At 35.9% G+C, this 18,902-nt stretch overlaps 1 protein-coding gene across 3 annotated transcripts in view; it reads right to left on the bottom strand.

Annotated features, from left to right (window-relative positions):
- The window catches only part of LOC119647908 (protein phosphatase 1 regulatory subunit 3C), an 83,821-nt gene that overhangs the window by 21,878 nt on the left and 43,041 nt on the right, over positions 1-18,902 (bottom strand). For all 3 annotated transcript variants that reach the window (XR_005248964.1, XM_038049223.1, XM_038049218.1), the window contains exon 3: positions 17,745-17,768. The gene's annotated coding sequence lies outside the window, so the exon portion shown is untranslated. The remainder of the gene's footprint in view (positions 1-17,744; positions 17,769-18,902) is intronic.

The following is an 18,902-nucleotide window of genomic DNA, read 5'->3' as shown; positions in this document are numbered from 1 at the left end:
AATTATCGGTTCAGTCTTTGAAAATACAAGAGGAAAGTTAGGAAAATACGTTAAGAACGTTAGAATGAATCATGCCACATAAACATCAGAGGCTAGCTTTTTATAGAAATGTTGACCTATAGCTGTATAAAAATAGGATTGCCTTAAAGTATGTCCGCCTACAATTCTTATAATCGTTTTTTTTTTAATTTATTTTTCAGTTAAAAGTTATTATCACCATTAGAGCTGCCCCAGTGGATTTTGATAGTCAATTTATTTCCTTCATTCCGTACTAACAATAATATTTTTGCGATAGAAATTGAAAACAAGATGTGCTGTCGACCACGTAACTGCATTTTTCATTTATTATTTTCCCACCCATGTCAGGCGTTTTGAAATATTAAAACTTTCACAAATATTTCCGTCAAAGTGAGTAATTGGTACCGATTGAGATGGGAATAACTTTGAACGTTTTTCAAATAAATACAAGATAAGAAAATAGAAATTGGGGAATGTGCGAACACAACTAATTAATTTAAATTTAGGGGAAATGCAATTTTGCGCGTGGAGTTTGTTGTTTTTAATTTTATATAGTAGGGGCAAAAAATATTGCTGATTTTGGTTTTGACTGTAATAGTTAACTATGGTGTAAGAGGCAATGTGGTCAGTATTGCACTCGCCTATGGTTATTACTATTTTTTGGATGACATTTTATTGTTATCATTTTTATATTTAGTATTTACCTAATTAAAATTTGCCCAAATGTACCTTTCCAACATACTTACCGCTCCAGAGCCGCCTGAAACATATACTTTACTACCTCTCCAAAACCCATTATTCGTCAGGTCCTATTAAAATTATTTATTTAAAACTAATTTTTCTGAGTTATTTTCGTTTTGCTCTGGCTGGTATTATGGTCAGCTGGATGTGCGGTACCAATATTGAATGGCCGCGATCGAAGATGATATCATTGTCGGTAAGCGTATGAAGCTTCACTTGCATTGCTGCAGCAAATCAGATGAGAGGACGGGGGAAACATATTTGTGGCTGCTAAATTTTTTGCTAAAAATCAAATTTCTCGTCAAAAAATCCAAAGAGTGTGCTTCTACTGTCTGGGGAGAGTTGTAACACATTGTTTGCATAATAAGAATCAAACTCCCCCGGGAGTTTGGTGACATAGTAAAATTTAACTCAACTACGAAGGGGGGATATTATAAGCTTCGCGGATTCGATGGTTGGAAGAAAAATTCGGACATTAAGGAAAGGTGCTTATGCGATCCTCTTGCATGGAGTATGTTGCAAGAGATGTGTCATTGAGTTGTATAGCTCCGGAAGATCGGAACATCTTGTATGATCTGGACATTGCCATTGATAGAGAAGATAAAGAATAGGAGAACAAATTGCCGCCAGGCTCATGGCCAAGCCTCAAATTATATCGTGATATAAATGAATGCTTGGATTTTTAATTCCATTCCGGTGCAAGTTTCAATGCGCCAGGATCAAAACACGAAAATTTTGTTAATAATGTGTCAAAAACTGATGTACGATCTATAGGACTTGAGGCACCTCTCGAGTTGGCTACCAAGGAGGAAGACGGAAGGAAGTGCTTATCGACGAATACTTCAGAGCAGCTATACTTAGCTTCTGGGAGCGGTCACATTTCGTCAATCTGGAATTAACTGTACAGTTCTATCCTGGTAATCGACTTCAGTTAATTCTAGATGATCTTTTGACCACCCCCAGAACATTTATTTCTTTATTGTAAAATTTAAGATCTACCTGATTTGGATATTTTCAATTGAGGTTAAAATATTTTCTTTTCCCTATATTAAAAGCTTAAATTTGTTATTTTTCTAAAGCTTTGTTCACCAAGATACGAATGTTATAACATATCCCTCATGGATAGAATGAGACGCTGAAATTTTGCTTTGATGAGATAAGACCAGTTTAGAAAGAATTGGACCCATCGTATTTTTATTTTGGTGCGAAAACATACCATTGGTTATAAGTTTTTTTCTAATTTTAATAACGCAGGATTCGAGACATAATTCCAGCAAAATCACGTTGTTTTAGCAAATTGATAGTTGAGGGAAATCTAACAGACATAGATTCCAACTAGATGAGCCAGTATCCACTATTAGATTAGTATAGTAATATCTCAGCCAGGAGCTGTATCTGTCGTATTCAGTCGAAAAGTTTTTAAATAGTGAAGCTAAGCAATAGAGGAGCAAGTTTTAAATAAGTAGCGGGTTTTCGTCTTGATATCGGTCTATTTTCTAATAATTGAAATTTAATCATTTTATGAATTTCAGGGCTAGAATTGTCAATATCGATTTTCTTCTACACTTTTATTTCTGTATGGATGTTTATACAATTTCTTTTTCTTGTCCGTTTACTTTAGTCTTATCTCCTCTTACTGAATGAAAAGCTTTGAAAGTATGGATTTTTGTCAAGTATGAGCTCAAAAAGTATTACCGTCAAATACAAGTCCTCTTCAATTTGGCGCTATTGCAAACTATCTTCAATAAAGGTGTGGCATTGGGAAAAAAACTAAGTTAAGTAATTGTAATTCTTGGTTCTATTATGAACAGATGAGACTCCTGTTGCTGACGTTGAAAATATGATCATATGTTCGTTTGAATTAAACTCGTTGTTAAACGAAAACGTCTCTACTACTCCAGATACTGGAAATTTTTGCCCTTTTCTGAGAGCCTGATGGCCTTAATGTCTCTGACCTTATCACTTTTCAAGGCGAAAGTATGTCATGATAATGGGCGTAAATAGAGCCTTGCTTTAACGATCTTGAATATGTCTGGCGGGAAGTACTTGGCCAGTAATTCTTATCATTTGTCTGTGGCCAAGAATGTGCTTCATCATGATCTATTAAAGTATATAGGACTTGAGGCCCGTTTCCTCCAATAATTTGGTGAAGCAAATGTTGTTACGTTCTTAAGTTGATGAAACCAGATTATTTGGCTTAGTGTCGTATACATCAAATTTGCTGACTGATACTCCGCTTTTCGCTTAGATAAGCGGGCATTTGCATGGCTTTTTTTCTTTCATTTTTGAAAATTAACCCTCACAGACAAAATAGATAAAATGAGAGCTTTTTCGCCTTTTGACAAACAAATTTATTTTTTTTTCTAGTTTTAAATTATTTGTTGAGGGTAAAGGGGCCCTTTTTAATTTAATTAATAATTTAATTTATCATTTCATGTTAAGCTTTCTGCACAGTAAAAATAAAATTATGATCTTATTTAAAAATTACCTAATTATCTATCCGTGAACTGAAGTTCCAAACCGTATTAAATTATGTGGTTGCGTAGATGTTAATCGTTACTTTACAGTGCATTTTTCAAAAATTCATCAAAATATCATTTTTATTCATATCACAACCAATGAAGTTATATTGCACGAATGAAATTCACGTTATTTGATTGATATATCATATTCTCTTTTTCTCAGCTCTCTTGACCCCCATGTCGTAAGCAATAAATTTGCAAATTGATGATAAGAAATTGATTAAGTTAAAGAATGGCTATTGATGAAAGACATTCAAAATACCAAACTACATCATCTCCTTTGGAGGCTCAACAAAAAAACGCTTTCAAAATGTAAACAAAAGACAGGCTGGACAAAATTTAATAAAATAGTATTTATTAGAGAATTGATATACACTCTATGAACTATGGTGAACTATGGGAGTTACGTGATATGGAAGTATCTTTCTAATTGTTTTTTTTGGTTCTATTTTTGTATTTTAATATATTTAATGGAGGGTTGTGTAAGTTCGTTGAACTTCATATGAAATTTGACGTGCAAAATGATTAGGCAGTTAGGTAGCAACGAGGTTATCATGCATAGGCAAACGCGTAGCTTTGACAATATATTTTTTTTTATTAAAACGTCACACGTAGATTCTCAGTAATTGTTAAATTAAATAATAATTATTAGAAACTATTAAGTAAATATGAAACTACAAATACAAACATTTTAATCAAATCAGGGCAAATGTGATAATAGACAAATACAAATCTGATAAATGTCCAAGAGAAAACATTCAGCGTGTTGCCAAACATTTATTTAACACACAGTGGTTGACATCTTCACCAGCACGACTCTGCGTCCAAATAAAGACGGGCGAATTCAATTTGAGAAATGCTTCTTTCCTCACAACTATCTACAAGATAACAATAAAACTAAATGCTGCTGATTTTTATTGGTAGATTTCGGTTGTGTACCGAATCGAATTCAATTGGGTTAATCAGCAGCAACAGATTCAGTTTAATGTGATTTGCTTTTATAGTTGCGTTGGGTGTTATCAACAAGCGAAATATCATCATTGTCGTCATGTAAATGCATTGTTGATAGTGGTTTTTTTTTTGAGAGAAAGTTTCGAGAGATAATGAGATAATGCAAATGTACGTATATGTGTGACGTTTAGATAAACAAATTAAATAAATATTTGTTTATTATATTAGATAGCCATGTGTATATGAGTAATGAAGAAATACACAAATGATTAATACAGACAGGTTTCTATTGTAACATTTGACTAGACATATCTCGCAAATTGTGCGGAAGATCTAGAAAAATCGAGGTAACGAAATATTATATGCACATACATACACACTTCAAAGAAAATTTAATCTTATATTAAGGGTTGCATTGCTTTATATTGATAGCATTTATAAAAGAAAATGAATAATGTACAGTATGAATTGCTAACACGACACTGTTAACTAATTTACTCTAGTTGAAAATTTATTGCGATATTTTGTGTGAGGATTGAGGGATCTTAAGTCCCCATCCACTTGCTCTCGGACTGGGCCAAATAAGGAACAACATGCTCCCTCTTTTATTGGTCCCGGACTGCTCGTTTGGGCTTAACAACCCAAGCTCCAAAAATAAAAAGCGAATATGGCTTCACGGTTACCAGGGCCTGGTCTCCCCATTTGGCCCGGTCCGATGTGGATACGGACTTAGGATCCCTCAGTTTTGGTCAATCTTTTGCCCAAATATTGACGGACAACTTGCTTCTGCCATGGTACGAAACCGTGAAGCCGTCTTCGCTTTTTATTATTGGGATAGTTTGAATGAATGCTGCATATTTTATAAATACTTTTGGAAATTGTTTTTTAATTTGAGAGAGGTTATTTAATTTATTTATTTTTAAAAAGAAAACAGCAAATATATTTCGTTTGTTGTCGGACATTTATGGTGATTATATTTCATACGGAACTGCACTGAAAGGATGTTTACCACATCTACCGTATATGTTCAACATACCTCCTTTGGATAACCTTATTGAAGAACGCTTAACTTTCGGACGAGCCAAAAAAGCAAAAAGTGTCGTACATTAATTAGATATATGTTGATTTTCATGAAAAAAGCAGAACGTTCTTCAAGTACCAAATACATATTAGTGATTACTTCAAATGATTAAGTCTCAGGAAGATGGTTTTAAGTTTCGGCACTAAGTTTAAAGGTTATCTTTTCAATGATTCTCTTATAAATGAAATACGCTGCATAATTACGAACTAATATATATTATAGTTTCAGTAAGCATGGGTGACATATGAAAAAATCGATGAAGCATTTTAAGTTAAATAAGTTAAGGAAAATTATTGGGTATGAATAGCATTCCGCCTTAGGAAGGTCTTGTTTAACATCCTGGCATAACTTTTTACTCCACACGGACAAAAACCTAAACCTATTTTTTTCTAGTAAAGATATCGGTATCTTGTTTTGAGTATTCTTAGAGCAACATGCGCTTGAATGAGGTCGACGTGGGGGTAATAGTTTACCTTGGGAAGCTAGTTGCCAGACTGTTAGAGAATATTGAGACTGAAAAGGAAGAAAATCTTCAAGCTAAATTTTTGGGAAATTTGAAAGTGTTTTTAAAGTCAGCCTCAGAGGATAGCAATTTCGAATCGGTCAATGAATTACAGCACAAAAGTGACGATGACAATTATTTGAGTTTTGATTGTCATTTAAATAGTCAAAATTGCCTCCACCTTCGTCAAGACCTCGAGCTCATAAGCACTTGGTAACAATCACAGGACTGGCTATTACAAAGAATAATCTCAGTCCGCTTGGATGCTACTATTTTCCCATGGATAACATTGTAGTCTATAAAAATAAGAAAATCGATAACGTAAGGAACACCTCAGCATGAATCGAAAATCAAACTTACACTCGGGAAAATGACGATGTTGAATAACTCTCTTCCATGGTGGTAGGAATATTACTGCCGAAAATTTGGAATAAAATTATCAAAAGAGTTTCTTCTAAATAAGAAAAGATAGGAAAATTTGGTTATTTAGGGCTTTACTTCTGATAAGATAAGATACTATCTGATGTCTCGAAAAAGTCAATCTGTTGTTCTTATATTATCTGTACACCATGAAATAAGTTCTGATCACGTCATCGGAAAACCCGAAATAATGATTTTTATAATTTAACCAATGGTTGTGTAGATGTGGTAAAATTTGGGGTTCTGGAGAACGTTGTTTTTAAGAGTTTAATTAAAGAGAATTTATTCAGGATCACGTTGTTTTTTTTTAATAAAAAGGTAAATTGGTAACCTCTTAACTTATCAAAATCACAAATTTTATTTTTGCTTTCTTTCCTTTTTTATATTCGTAACTGTGGGATAACTTTTCACGTTAAGATATTAGTTGAGTAATAAAAAATAAGGGTGCTACTTAACGGTCAAATATAAATCACAGATACGGAGTCGGGGACAAAATCCCCATGTCTTCTAGAAAAATGACGAAAAATAAAATAAAGAAATAAATAAAATTACGAAAAATAGAAAAACAAACGATCATCTGCCAAACGGAAAAGGCGCAATGCAGGGCTAGAATTTTCGGAATCTCGGTGAATGGAAACTGCTGATTGCTCCCCCTGAGGAAGTTGGACAGATATGATTAACGCCTCAGTACGACGCTTAGTATAGATTCAATGGCCCCAAACAAAAATTCGACCCTTGCTGCCTAGTAAGGAGAAATACTAGCCTGTTACTGATTATAATGTTATATTCGACAGATTTTTAATATTAGCACTATAATTAATGCCGATGCCCTTTCTGAAAGCAAAGATAAAAGCATGAAAATTTTAAGAAAATTTACGTTTAGTTTGGTTAGGTAAAGGTATAATTAATGATGGGAAAAATATGAAAGTCGATAATACTATGTTCCATTGTAAAACAATTTATAAAATTACAAACTCAGCTAGAAATCTGATCTACCATCATCTTTATAGGTAAATGATTAGTAACGGGGTTGCTTGATATACGAATACACGAAGACTCAGACTATTATTTACTACACTTAGTACTTAGTAGTGCAACTTGAATGAAATTGTGTTCCACAACTGGTGTTCTTTGTGAATGATGTCTCAACGAACGTATCAAATCCAAAATTTATCGCAGTCTCGTCTGCCCTATCGCCCTCTGATTCTGAGGTTTGCCTACCTATAAAAGATAATGAACGGTGCCTCGGGATAATGAAGACGAAGGTGTTGCTTTGGACTAATGGCGTAACAGCCATGATCACATCCAAAATGAGGATGATCGATATGGGATTGTACCGATTGTGGAAAAATTACAAAGGAGGCGTCTTCAATGGTATGGTCATGTAATTCGCGCTAACGAGAATTCATTTGCCAAGATTGGTCTGAATAACGAAGTCGATGGGAAACGAACAAAAGGCCGACCAACGGTGGGTTGATACGCTATATGGTGATTTGAAAGCTTCGCATCTACTTTTAAATAGAGCAAAATGTCGCAACCGACGAAGACGAATCTACTCCCTTCTGAACTGGACAAACGCTGAAGAAGAAAAAGACTTCGGGATTCAAAAGTTTTGTTAGTTAGTTAGTTGATAGGGTGATAGTCAAAACAAGGGTTAAATTATTTTGTCCTGGAATACTTGGTTTATTTCGTTGAAAGTATACATAAGTGAAGAGCGCATACCCATTCTTAGGTGATGTCATGCTTCAGAAAAGGTAAATATTCAGTAACCAGCTTATATACTTATGTATATATTTTATATTAAAAAATGATCTGATTTTTGCCCTCATACAAAAAATAAGCCTACTCTCATATGACAGTGCCTTTTTCAAGTCAAAAGTCCACTACTCAATTTCGTTCGCTGCTTTCAAATCTTTATCGTATCGTGGGTGTTTCATTGTACCTTTATGATTATCCGCTGTTTTAAGCTTATCACTTGCATTATATTGAATGTAATAGTCGCAAAGTTAAGCTATTAATAAACAATGATATTTAAAAAAGCGAGATAGAGATGATAAATCGCGTTAGAGCTGCTATGATTATGCTATATTATTTTGGGAGGCTGCTGATATAATAACTATAAAAAATTTAATGGGAGCGGAATGAACTTGGGTGTTTGGACGTACATTATATATATATATAGACAAATAACCACTCGGAGTTAACTTTTGTAAACCAGGAGAGCAGATCTATACTTTGCAATGAAATTTAATGAATTATGAACGTGGAGATCCGCCTGAAGCGATACCAAATGCTGTGTGCTAGGATGCCACCGAGCTGGCTACCTTGAGAAAGTGGGCAGGATTCTCAACGATTCGGGGGGGGGGGATTCTTGACAATTTTCTCTACCTTACTACAGCAAAATTTACTGCTGAGGTAGAGTCCTATGGCGGTGGAATGAATGATCCCTATAATTTTCACCATGGTCGCGGATTTTTTTCTACAGCTCTGTACTGCCCATCTGGTTGACATTGGTAGCCGAACAATAACCACAAATCCGACTTCAAATTTTCCCAGCATGATAATTTGGTCGAACTTAAGCTGCCTACGCTAACGTTTAGTTAGGAATAAGTATCTCTTTAAATAATCCGTTTCAGTTTCTATATCAACAATGTTTGATATGATTGGTTCCTCTTTGCTTGCCAGTTCGAAAGGATGGGAATTTCGATGGAGCTGCTTTTAGGCAGAAAGGATCCAAATTTGCCATTTTTCGGTTTTCGAATAGCTCTACCCTCTGACAACTTGAATGATCGATTAAGTACTCTTGAGAAAACTATATAGGCCTCTTGTTATTGCCTTATTTCAATAAAGTCTTCATTCCAAAACCGGGCCCAATTCCAAGTCCTTCGAACTTCCTCTGGTTAAACGGCCAAGTAACTTCATATGCTTTTAGTTCTGGAGAATATAATTTGGAATACGGAAGATTTAGCCTTTGTTAGAGGACATTTTAGAAAATGAGTTCTCAAATGTGACGTGTTTCAGTCTGGTTCTTCTAGAAGGAAAAATATGTGCACAAATTGGTTGCAACGAAACTATCAGAGTTGCTAGTGATGGAGGAGATAGGGGCGAAAAGTTCTAACGCAGTCGTCAGTAACTATCAACGCACTGGCTTCGGGGATAACTAAAAATCATCAGCACTTTGATATGTTGAGTGTAGTTGAAGTATTGGAAAGGACAACATAGCCAGAATTGTTGAGGCTTTTCATAAGACGCAGATAAAGAGATTGTCGCTTAACGCCCATAGATTTAACACGCTTCTGCACAATGATGAGCACTTGAACTGCTGGTGGGTTTTTCCAGAGAGGAGACGAAAAAGAGAAGTGTTTTATTCAGAACCGGAGATTTCTGAGAGGATGGGGAATAGAGATGTTAACAAAATGGCCCGCAAAATTTTCAGTCCAAGTCCGAATTTTCTTCCTACGACCCTGGTTATGTAGGAATTACTATAGATTTTGGAAAATTTGACTAAGTATGAAATTTCAAAGTGAGAATTATTAAGTCAGGATGTAAGCAATAAAAAATCGGTTAGACAAAATCGGAACAAGCGTTCTATTTATCCAAAATAACTGTTTACATTTAACCCCAAATTAGAAATTTAAGCATCCTACCTTTCCAAATTCGAATAGTATTACCTTGTAGTATGAACATTTTCTTTCATGAACATTTTTTCCATTTGTGCTAAAATAAATTTTGATCAAAATAAATTGCCATAAATTTCCAACCTTTCCCAACATGCGACAAAAAATCTGTCCGTCGCAAATGTCATCATTTCGTAATTGAATTCCCTACAAAATCTATTTTTACGATAGTTCGCTAGCATGAGTGAGCATCATGCACACAATCGTAACAGCAATGATTAATCTAAATCTCGCCATCCCTAAGTGTAGATAGAAAAGATTGAGTAAGCCGCCATATGAACGTGCTATTACTTTGCGGTTTATGTGTACTTGAAGTGGAATTTTGTTTTATTTTCGGAGGTACTATTTTACTTATCTATAAGTTAGTTTAATGGAGTGATAGGTACTATCTTTCTGTGTACAGAAACTGACCTTTTGAAATACGAGTAATCTAAATGTTAGAAATCTATGCAAGTGAGGTATTTGTTCAACACGACCTAATGTTTCTGAGCTGCATAAGTACTTTTCACGCTGCTTACCGATTCTGATTGATTTGATAATATGTATCTAGAATTGGCAGTTTGGTGGCTAGGTCGGCTGAAAGTTTATCTCTCGAGTTGCACGAATGACCATGACCTAGGTTCGAATTTTTTCTTAGAGAATGGTATTCAGTTGGTCTATATCAATTATAAGGATAAACAAGTTGACAATGTTCATCTATAATATTATAACTTTGTTGGTAATAGTAGGACTTTCACAAAAATTTACAGTGTCATGCTCTACATTACAGCTTATATTACTGCACTTTATGATTTGAATATTAACTTAAGGGGGTTTTCCAATGTGACGGTTTCCAGGAATCGACTTTTTCTTTTATATATATTTTAAAAGTAGAATATCATCATCATCAACGGCGCAACAACCGGTATTCGGTCTAGGCCTGCCCTAATGAGGAACTCCAGACATTCTGGTTTTGCGCCGAGGTCCACCAATTCGATATCCCTAATTATGTAGGCTGTAGGCTACGGAATCGTCCACCTTCATGTAGGGGGCCAAACATTTTTCGGAGGATTCTTCCCTCGAACGTGGCCAAGAGTTCGCAATTTCTCTTGTTACCAAGGAATACATGAGGACTGACAAGATCATTGTCTTGTACAGTAAGAGCTTTGACCCTATGGTGAGGCGTTTCGAGCGGAACAGTTTTTGTAAGCTGAAATAGGCTCTGTTGACTGCCAATAATCGTGCGCGAATTTCATCATCGTAGGTATTATCGGTTGTTATTTTCGACTCTAGATGGGAGAAATTATCAACGGTCTCAAAGTTGTAGTCTCCTATTTTTATTCTTCCCGTTTGACCAGTGCGGTTCGATGTTGTTAGTTGGTTGGGTTTTGGTGCTGACGTTGACACCATATACTTTATCTCTTATCTTTATCTCTTCATTGATGTGCAGCCCAAGATCTCACGCCGCCTGCTGCATCTGGTTGAAGGCTGTTTGTACGTCTCGGGTCGTTCTTCCCATGATGTCGATATCGTCAGTATAGGTCAGTAGTTGGATGGACTTAAAGAGGAACGTACCCCTTGCATTTACCTCAGCATCACGGATCACTTTCTCAAGGGCCAGGTTAAAGAGGACGCATGATGGGGCATCCCTTTGGATGCCTGGCGTGAAGCCTCTTTGGTATGGGCCAATGATGTTTTGGGCGTATGGGGCTATCCGGCCTAGCAAGGTAGCGGAGAATATCTTATAGATGGTACTCAGCAACGTGATACCTCTATAATTCCTGTACTGTGTGATATCTCCCTTTTTATGTATGAAACAGATAATGCCTTTTTGCCAGTCGTCAGGCATTGATTCGCTGTCCCACACCTTGAGCACAAGTTGATGAGCCACTTGGTGTAATTGGTCGCCTCCATATTTAACCCATTCAGCTGTAATTCCATCGGCTCCCGACGACTTATGATTTTTAAGCCGATGAATTGCACGGACTGTTTCTTCTATACTTGGTGATGGCAGTATTTGCCCTTCGTTTTCAGTTGGCGGGACCTCCAATTCGTCGATGTTCTGGTTGTTCAGTAGTTCATCAAAGTACTCAACCCATCGTTCCAGGCAGGCAGGCAGGATGAACATCGAAGTGTGTAAAGCTTCACTCTCCAGACTTGTTGGTAAAACTTCCGCGCCTGGTGCGGTTGCTCCCTGTATTTTTCGAGTTCACAGATTTGTTGGTTCTCCTAGGCTTCCTTTTTCCGTCTGCGAAATCGCTTCTTCACTCGACGGAGTTCGTGATAAATCTCCGCGTGTGCCCGCGTTCTTTGAGAATGCAGTATTACTCGGTACCCAACATTCTTCCGTTCCGTTGCTATCTTACATTTTTTGTCAAACCGGTCGTTCCGACTCTTTTTGCGGCTGGGGCCAAGAAATTTTGTGGCCGTATTTATGATAACGTTCTTCAGGTGATTGTGAAGATCATTTGTTGATGCTTCATCTCCAGGATCTCTGTTAACTTCGGTTATTACGGCATTCATTTCCCTCTTATAGACGTTGCGGAGGGCTGTGGTGTGGATAGCTTCAATGTTAGCTCTGACCTGATTGTCAGAGGGGATTCTAGGTAATGTTGTTATTCAAGCTCGGAACACCATGCCAACGAGACAGTGATCCGAGTCTGTATTGGCCCCCTGTATGTTCTGACATTTATCAAGGCTGAGAGGTGGCGGCGTTTGATCAACACGTGGTCGATTTGGTTGAAAGTGGTCCCCTCTGGTCCACGTACGGTTGTGGACCGCTTTCCGCGCAAACCAGATACTTCCAACAACCATTTCGTGTGACACTGTTAATCGAATGATCCGCAGTCCGTTATCATTTGTTTTTTTATGTAAGCTATGGGAGCCAACGTATCGCCTGAATACGGGTAGAATATATTACGAGTGTATTGTAAAAATTTTGGGCTGAAATTCAAAGTGTTTACTAGGCTACAACAAATAGAAAAGCAGGCGGCATGTTGATGTGCATACAAAACGAAAATTTTAAATGCGTTTTCCTCGAAAATAATTATTTTGCACTGATGAGAAGCACATTATTCTACACATCAGTAATTCTGGTCCGAACCATGGGTATGTATTTTCGTTAATAATTTCTTCTGAATTTTCAGCATTTTTTTCATTCATTTTTGAATTTTTTTTTTACTATTCCTCCATTTATATATATATATATATAGAGTAAGTTAAAATTCTAATTATGGTTCGGACGATAGAGGCAAGTATACAGAATAATAAAACTTTTAAATTTTCGGTTTCAAATTACTATAAATGGAGATGGGCTTCCCACCATCAACCCAACTATGTTCAAAGGATGGGTTTTAATTGCCCCGAAAAAAAATTCGAAACAAATGTTGAAACATCGAGCGGTACATAGGAAGCTCCTTTAAAGGGAATTTCCCATTAATTTACAAAAAAAAAAGTGATAAACTATTATAAACATCTATTGGAAAATATATCGGTATATAAGGTAATTTGAGTCTTAGGTCATGATTTTTTTTGAGATTTTTCGACTCGGTAGTTTGTGAGAACGGGCCTTGATTTTTAATTAAAATTTTTCGCCTCCCTCTCCACTCCTCTCTCTCTTTGTAACGAACTCTAGCACTTCTGCCGTAAAGTACTAATCAAGACCTTTCATTTGATACCCCACATCACTACATTCAGTGAAAAACAAAAATCTACAGACCTTTTAAATTTATCTACCCCTTTAACATAACAATATGCCATTTACCGCATATGATGAGATTCATAGTTACAATATTCTATCAAATTTCGAATTGATTTAATGGAGTTTCCAATGTGAACATTTTGACTGGTCTGGAATGTTGAATTTGTCCTTTGTTTGCATAGTAACATGTGAATATTTTTATTTATATTAAAATCAGGCTCACTTGGCAGATGAGTTATAAAAGAAGTTCTCTTTTCCAAAATATTTTAGAAACTATATATTCACCAAGGACTTATTATAAAATAGTGAAATACACACCGAAGAAGCTTTTTTATTGGCTACTGGTTGTTTCTAATTTTTCTGAACCTTGCACTAATTTAACGAATGCGCGTAGCAACAGTTTGGAGAAAATGCATTTTTATTTTGAATCGGTCGTTTCTATTTCAAAAATAGCATCAAATGTCTTCTGGTAAAAATAAAAACACATGATATGCCCACGCATTTCACATACTATCATGTGGACGTCGAGGACATGTGAAATATCGAATAAAAAACCTGTTCATCACACCTTAGAAATTTGTAAACATATATTTCGGATAAAAATATGCTAGACGGCGTATGCCGTTCCCGTTGAACTGGGTTGACCCTGTCGACGTCATATGGAAACCGAAGAACTAGACAATTGGTTTCACAGGGTGAGACCAGACCCTAGTGTAATATTTACAAAACTAGAGCGCGTTGGAAGCTTTAACTTTTCCTCAAGGTACATTTCTTAAAATATAATAATTCTAACACACTCACATGCCATGAGTAGTCCAGGCTTTTTTTAAAAATAACCTATTCAAAATTCATTTAATCTTATTATGATTTGACATGTTAGGCATCATCCACGACTTCGCAATAAATTGAAGAAATATAGAAAAAAAAAAATGTGGGCAGATTATTTAGAAAATATATTATTAAAAATACTTAAATGAGGTTTCGACCTCTCTTGGTTTCACGCATCGACAACGTGCCAGCTGGCCAATTTTTTTTTTTAAAAAAGCAGATCACAACATTCTATGGCTGTACACATTTTTTTCGTTGATTATGGCGGGTAATATTTACGAACCTGTGTCTGACCCGTTAAAAGTGACGCGGTGGCGTTAACGAGGCAAAGACGCCGCTTTCGCCATGCGATAACATTTGAACGGATTGCTGCATACATATATATACTATCTGTTTTGTTTAGCTTCTTATTAGAATGATTCGCCTGGGGTTTGAAATTTCACCAGAAAATTTCGTACAAAATTTTTCGCGCTTAAATTTTTTAGATTATATTTTAGGGAAATCCCTTTGAAGTCATCATTATTTACCACATTTTTTGAATCATTTTTAGATAGAAACATTGCCAAGATGTAAATTTCAAAGCTCCTGTCCATGCTTTCGTTCGATTTTTATGTCTTGTTCGCACGCTAATAGCGATAAACATCGGAACATTCTTTATCGTATAGTGAACTTTGTTGTCTACGATACGATTAGTACAAATTCATTTGAGATATTTTTGACTAAAATCAGATAAACGTATGCATGTTTGTAGAATGGCAAGTATTTTTGCGTGTATTCATTTATCGTAAAAATAGGTGAAGGTTTTACTCGTATGCGCTGGGCGATAAAATCTCAGCGAATGTTCAGACAATCACGCGCCTAGTGAATGCATTGCACCCCCATTTGATATTTAGATTCTGCCAGGTGCCAGATTAGTACGTCAGAGACTACAGAATGTATTTCCTGAGCTGTCTGTGCAGAGGCGCCAGAAATCATGATATTAAGAACGTGGACGTAAAACATTATTCCATGTTGACTAACGTAATGAGCACATTTGGATTGGTGAATCAATGAAAATGCCGAGCGTTGAAAGCCGTTGACTTCTTTTTTTTTTTGAAAAAAAAAACTAAAATTTATGTGTAGAAAGGAATAAAGTAATTGGAAATAGCTTTGTTTTATTGAAAATACTTAAAATAATAAACTTTGGAGAACGAAAATTTATTGATTTGCGCAAATTCATATAGTGATGGTCTATTAGTCTACAGCTAGCAGATTGTATTCATTCTATTATGATACTGACATTCTATGATGAATTTAAAAATAAATTGACACGCAAGTTCGGTTTTGACTTTATTAATAATAGGGACATTTTCACCAAACTTTCTATTATCGAGTTTTGTATTTGAAAGGGGCACAGTTCCTCAAATTCAACATTGAATAATATCACTCGCTGCACGCGTGAGATTTTACAGTGGGCATATACCAACACACCAGTTTCGTTAAAATAGACACACCTATTTCTAAATAAAATGTATGGTTTATGATTGTATGTAGATGTATGACAGGAAGACAGATAGTACACCAATTTTAATAGCACTTTGGCTTCGCACATTCTTAAAAATTAAAAATTTACGAAAATGAACATTTGCAATTCCTTTCAACTTCTGCAGTGATGTCTGCTCGGAGCGTGGTTAAGCGAAAATATCAGTCAGACTAATTCATCCATAAAAGTTTGGCAAAAAGTACAGTAACAAAATAAAAAAAACATGGAACTTTCGATACCGATGAAACCACCGTGAAAATGAACTACTTATGTTATGTTAGATCTCTAAATAGAGTTGGTGCTATTAAATCCCTCGTCTAGCAACCCTGCAGCTGTATCTGAGATTGCTGCAAGTTTAAGGACGGATTGGTAACGATATTACCCATATAAAATTGCAAACAATTTTGAGGTTTGGCAGTCATCAGATAAAACAGGAAGGCTAAGTTGCCATGGCAGGACATTAAAAATCATTGACTTCAAACTCATAAACGAGCAATTGGGTAAAATTCATATAAAAATAATTTGTTTCATTCCCTGGTTAATAAATCTCTCTGTTATTCAAGAAAGTAAAGACGGCGAAATGCAGCAGTATTTTGACAATAGTCTGCACCACCAAAAGAAATTAGGGAAGTAACAGCTTAACTGAGGAACACAGTCTCAATGCTAAATGGAATTACAACGGCAAATACCTTGTTCTTTTTTCATAAATCTAATTATAAAACGGGCGTATGTACTTTCACATAAAAGCACTCATAAAAGGACTTGGGCATCTCCAGTAAGCAAGGTAGTCTTATAATATCCTTCGTATTGGGTCACATAGAAGAGCTAACTATAACTCCGACTGTTAAGAGACAAGAAAATCAAAATTCATGTGGTCAAGGAAGAAAAGGAATAAAAAAACAAATAAATAAATGAAAAGGTAACGTACAAATCTAACAGTGGTTATGCAGAAATTGTTGACAATAGTCAATTGCCTATAAAAATGGAGCCCAACATGGGGCTAAAGAAAACATCTAACTTTCTTTCTGGACATTCTGGTGGGCTAACAAGTGGGGGTGCCAATAACTGTCTTGAAAAGGGTTTAATAGTTGCCTCTGCGGAGGTCAGTCTTATAATTAAGTGGAGCAGATTTGGCAAGTTGCTTGCCTAATTTCTAATAAACAATAATATGATGGTACTGCATATCCAGCCCAAGATACAATCTCTTCTCCATCAGCGAAATTTGAATTGGGGGCATCCGTTTCCAAACTTTGCAGAAATAATATAAAGAAGAAGTTCCAATATCGAATAACGAATGAAAAAAGGCGCAGTGCGGAGGCAGGATTTGCCAACTCAACCATCGCGACGAGACCAAATAGCACAAAAGACTATCCTTTTTTAAGGTGAAAATAGAATGACTCGAAACTTGATTGCTTTTCAACTCTGCAACTTGTAAGAATACAAATGTGCTGACTGCATCCCCTTGCCTTTATTCAACTGATGAATGAAAAGAAGGCTGCGTTTAGTCTTAGGAAAGATATGTATCAATGGATGGGGATTTGAAAGCCTCGCGACTGCCTTTGATAGAACATTGGCGTAATCGATCGCGACGAACCAACCCCGATTGTGAACGGTACAAAGGCTAACGAAAAAGAAGGAGAAGATGGGCTCAAAGTCTAATCAAGGCCGGAGGGGTGTTATCTACCTTTAGTATAAGTATTCTTTTTCTGCTCCTGGGTTATTGGATAACTTAGACTATAACCTTTGAGGATATATTAATAATATTGAAATCATTTGTGAAAGTATCATTGGAAATATACATACCTTGAAGTGGATATTCGCCTATTCCTGAAATAAAAATGAGAGAATTTGTTAGAATTTATACTTCCATTGAATGGGAGCTGGATGGACAACTTGAAAATGATCAAACAATTAAACCTAAGTTCCGTAATCTTTGTTGATGTAACATTTGATCAAGCCTTTGTTGGGATGCCGCCAAAGTATACCTTTTCCAGTTTCTTTGTGCTATGTAACAACTTCTTATTGTTTTCGTTGTGAAAGCTATCAAATCGAAGAAAATCAAAATCGGTTAACCCATTGAGCCTTACGGTAGATTATCGTCTATAATTAACATATTAAGGGTTTGCCATCAGTCGAGAAGGAATCCAAAATGAGGAACAAATTCGGAAAGAACTGTCGCCTTCATCTATTATTCCCTTCGTGCACTGATGAAGAGAGCCGTGGGTTCCCGAAAAACAGAATTTATTGTTTTTAGTACACTCATAACGAGGACAGCTGGTTCCCGAAGTTTAGTTTTCGTAACAATAAATTTTAGTTAGTAAGGGAAAATTCCCTATCTCTCTCTCTTCGAATGTATTTTTTTTACCACTAGTTAACAAGTAACCTCCAAACTTCAACCATGAAAAAGGTAGGAATGAAAGAATGTATATGAGGTCAGATTAGTAGGTAGACTGAAACATGGAGTAGTAGTATTTGAAATGTAGGTTTTTTCGGCGAAACTGTGCCTCTAAGTCAACGAAATCATGGTATAATCTTCAAGATATCATAAGACGGACTCAATCGTGTTTTCAAGCAAAAATTACCGTATTTGTCCAAGAAGGTAATTCAACGGGAGAATTATCGACAATGTCATGTATGTATTATATAAGTTATTCCTTCAACGACTCCCAGAGGATTTAGACATCACCGACTTTTTCATTTTCAAACTAAGTGGAAAAGATTTGATTCAAATGAGGAAGTACTAAGTTGTCGCAAAAGACGGTCGTGGTTTAAATCTTCGTGGTGGCAGAGGCATTTGTGTCATGATTGGAATTCGGATAAAAGTGGAATACTTGACTGAAATCAGGGTAATAATCACGACTTGAATGAAGTACTCTAACACACCTCAAGACCTAGATCCAAATTGGATTGTCGTGTCGTCGATTATACTTATTATTTTGGAAACCTCGACTAATGTTACGG

Source organism: Hermetia illucens, chromosome 2 (genome assembly GCF_905115235.1).
Source record: "Hermetia illucens chromosome 2, iHerIll2.2.curated.20191125, whole genome shotgun sequence".
NCBI lineage: Eukaryota > Metazoa > Arthropoda > Insecta > Diptera > Stratiomyidae > Hermetia > Hermetia illucens.
The sequence above is the reverse complement of the archived record's forward strand: the minus strand, read 5'-3'. Positions and strand labels throughout refer to the sequence as shown.